We start from the raw sequence: 4,253 nt of genomic DNA on the forward strand, positions 1-4,253 counted from the left end.
GGGCTGGGGATTCGAACCCGCCACCTTAGGTGTACGTGGCTGGCGCCTTAGCCGGTTGAGCCACAGGCGCCGAGCCTGTTTGTTTGTTTTTTGAGACAGAGTCTCACTTTGTTGCCCCTAGTAAAGTGCCAGGGTGTCATAGCTCAAGCAATCTCAAACTCTTGGGCTCAAGCTATTCTCTTGCCTTAGCCTCCCAAGTAGCTGAGACTACAGGTACCCACCAAAACACCTGGCTATTTTTAGAGATGGGAGTCTCACTCTTATTCAGGCTGGGTCTCAAACCTGTGAGTTCAGGCAATCCACCCACCTCAGCCTCCCAAAGCTACCTCGTCTGGCCTCAAGTCCTGGGGTTTTTTTTTTTTTTGGAGACAGAGTCTCACTATATCACACTTGGTAGAGTGCTATGGCATCACAGCTCACAGCAACCTCCAACTCCTAGGCTTAAGCGATTCTCTGGCCTCAGCCTCCCAATTAGCTGAGACTACAGGTGCCGGCCACAATGCCTGGCTATTTTTGGTTGCAGTTGTCATTGTTTTAGCTGGCCTGGGCTGGGTTCAAATCCATCAACCTTGGTGTATGTGGCTGGCTGGGTTTTGAAGAATAAATTCCTAGTGAACAAGTTGGAGAAAACAGCATGAGCAGTGACAAACACACAGGAATTCTATACTAGGATGTATTCAAGGGACTATGAAGTAAATAAATTGGTATGGCTAGTGTTTAGAGCTTAAAGTTTAGGTCAGGTAAATGTCAAAGAGACTCCTGAGAAAGGCAGGAACCAGACCCTGGAGGCAATGGGGTCTATATGAAAATCATGGAGGGAATCAAACAAAACACTGAAAACCTCCAGGGGCCCAAACCACAGTAGTGGCCTGGTACTTTCCAGGTCTGCTTCCCCACACATACCCTATCTTAATGGGATCGCACATATCCACCTTGCCACCAGTTCAGTGTTCTCACAGAGTCATGAAACTGAAAGAGAGTTGGGGGTGTAGGATTTAACACGTTTCATCTTTTGTGTTCTTGGAGAGTCTAGTTCCAAGATTAGTCCCTGGGACCCTATTCTTCACAGGCAAATAAAAGCCAAAGAAAGCTTGCTCACCCTTAAAGAGAGGAAGTGACTCATAGGTTAAAAGCAATAAAGGAAGAGACTGAGACACTTTATAGGTGAAAGGGCAAGAGTCTTTGGACACAAAACAGTATGTCAGATTAGTGAGAAGTCATCAGAGCAGGGGTGATTAACAATAGGGGGACTCAGCATTTGCTTAGACCACGGAGAAAGCCAGAAAGCCAGAGTACCAAAAGGAAAACACAATTTGATGTTTAAAACCCTGAAAATATGAACATAGGGAAAAAAACACCACCAGTATTGTTTTGGATTTCCAAACACTTATGATTTGGTTTATATTTTATTTTAAATTGCGGGGGGGGGGCAAGAAAGGAAATAATTTTTTTAGTAAGGACTTTTAGATATTAATTCAGTCCTGTGTAAGGGATGCATTTTTTTTTTTTTTTTGTAGAGACAGAGGGGCCTTATACATTTTATGTATTTTTTTTCAGAGACAAAGTCTCACTTTGTCACCCTTGGTAGAGTGCTGTAGCGTCATAGCTCACAGCAACCTCCAGCTCTTGGGCTTAGGTGATTCTCTTGCCTCAGCCTCTGGAGTAGCTGGGACTACAGGCACCTGCCACAATGCCCATCTATTTTGTGTTGCAGTTTGGCCCGGCTGCCCTCCATATATGGGGCTGGCACCCTACCCACGGAACCACAGGTGCCGCCTAAGGGATACATTTTTATTGGGCCATTTTGGAGCTTTAAACAGTATCTGTATGCATGCAACCTTGGTTAAGTAATTGAGGCAAATGCCTTTGAGGACTTCGCACAGTTTAAACTCCACAACTTGACACACAAAGCTGGTCACCCTGTCACTGGGGCTCCAGCGCCTCCTCCTCTAGTTCCGATTCCAGGAGCCAGCTCCCTTCCCACCTCACCTCCCGGTTGTCCTCTCGGGAGTGCCTGCGGATGGGGGCGAGGGTGAAGCCAAGAGAACTTCAACAGGAAATCCTCAGTTAACCCACTTAGGAAGAAGTCCACGGAACCCTTTCTGGCCCAGGGCAATTGCACAACTGTTTGCTCAATTAATCTAGTTCAAATCTCTGGATTTTACATAAGAAAAAAATGGGACTCAGCTACTGGGGAGGCTGAGGCAAGAGAATCACGTAAGTCCAAGAGGTGGAGGTGGCTGTGAGCTGTGATGGCACAGCCCTCTACCTAGGGTGATAAAGTGAGACTTTGTCTCTGAAAAAAAAAAAGCATAACACTTATAAGGCCCCTCTCCCCCAAACACACACGCACCAAATCCGCAACTATCATTAGGAGTGATTTGGAGTTAAGTCTTCCGGGGGTGGGGGTGGGGTGGGGGGTGGGAAGAGAGGACCAACCACACCATATTCTAAGAACTTTTTTTGGGAAATTCTGATCAACTTTAAATTAGAAGTATGTTTGAGGAATCGATTTTAAAGGGAAAAAGAGCAGTGCAAGAGCAGTCTCTCCAGGTCTGTCCTTGCATTAGCGTTTCACCAAATTAAAAAGTTATTTATTCCCTATAAACAACAGTATAGAAGCCATTGTTTCCATTTTGAAAGAGCTCTGTGCTAATCAACATGTTAACGTCAACTGGTGTGCGTTTTACAAAACCCCAAGTCAGCCTTGGAGCTGTCTCCTCTCGCCACCGGCCTCTCATGACCCCTAACCCAGACAGCCCTCCTCAAGATCGGCTCCCCGGCAGACCACTGACCCAGGCAGGGCCCCAACCCAGACTGGGATGACCACTGACCCAGGCTGGGGTGACCACTGACCCAGGCAGGGCCCCGACCCAGACTGGGGTCTCCCTCCAGGGAAGCCTTCCCTCCCTCCCCGCCAGGGCCCTTCACCCAGGCAGGACTCCCCGTCACCCAGCCTGGGATCCCACCCTTCTCAGCGGGCCAGCAGTGGGAAGGAGGAGCCGGCAGGCGGCTGAAGGAAACTTTGGGGCTTTGCCCAGAGGTGTTCCGCGTCCGCGGGGCCAGCTGTCACGTGGCGCGGAGGCCGGGGCGGGGCGGCGAGGCGGGTATATAGCCCGGCAGCGCCGGGGCCTCCCTGCTTGGCCGGCTCGGAGTTGCAGGAGCTGGTTGCTGGTGGTGCTCGCCTGACTCTGTCCTTCCCTTCGCTGCCGTCCGGCGGTGAGTGCGCGCCTACTCGGTGCTCCCGCAGAGCCAAGCTGAGGGTCGGGGGGCTTTGCGGGGACTGGAGACCGCGGCTCTGCTGCCTGCGGGGCTTGTGGCCCGGGGAGCCCCCGCCTCGTGGATTCCGGGTCCTGGCTGGGTCGGGCAGGTCTCCTGGACCCGCGCTTTCCACTCTCGCTTTTGTTGGCTGAGGCTTTACTGCCTGCGCTCTGCTTTAGTTCTTTCTTTCTTTGCTAGAGACAGAGTCTCACTATGTCGCCCTCGGTAGAGTGCGTCACAGCTTACAGCAACCTCCAAGTCCAGGGCTCAGGCGATTCTCTTGCCTCAGCCTCCCAAGTAGCTGGGACCAGGCACCTGCCACAACGCCTGGCTATTGTTTTGTTGCAGTTTGGCCGCGGCCGGGTTCGAACCCGCCACCCTCGCCCTACCCACTGAGCCACAGGCGCCGCCCGCTTTAGTTATTTTTTGGCCTGCCTGGATGGTCGTGGGGAAACAGTTTCCATTTGTCCCGACGGCACATTATTTAAACTGAAACGCTCTAGAAAATCGCCTGAAGGCAGAATTTTAACGGGGACACAGTGACGGGGGCAGTAGACTCTGGCGCCCGACTCCAGCCTCCAGGGCGGCTCTCAGTCTTTGGGTGCAGAGCTGGGACCCTGGTGGTGGGAGGGACGCTGCTGCCTCGCCTGAGAGCGGTGGGCGGCGCCGTGCAGTTCCTTCCCTGCGGCTCTGCGGCAGGCCTTTCGTGGGGGTGTGGGTTGTTGGGGGATATTAAGGGGACATACAAACTCTTGCTGGACTGTTTCTCAATTTCTTGGAGCACCTCCTAGCCCCTGTGCTTAGTCTCCCCTAAGCTAAGAAGCGCAGAAGAGTACACCAGGCCTTCTAGAACTTTTCTCAGCTTGTAAGCATTTGCTTGGGTTGGGGAATGAATCTCTCTAAGCTTACCGCAGTGTCCTGAAATAAGTTGTTTTTTTTTTTTTTTTTTTGAGACAGAGCCTCAAGCTGTCCCCCTGGGTAGAGTGCTATGG

Source organism: Otolemur garnettii, unplaced genomic scaffold (genome assembly GCF_000181295.1).
Source record: "Otolemur garnettii isolate 467f Iridium unplaced genomic scaffold, OtoGar3 scaffold00006, whole genome shotgun sequence".
In the NCBI taxonomy this organism is placed as follows: Eukaryota; Metazoa; Chordata; class Mammalia; order Primates; family Galagidae; genus Otolemur; species Otolemur garnettii.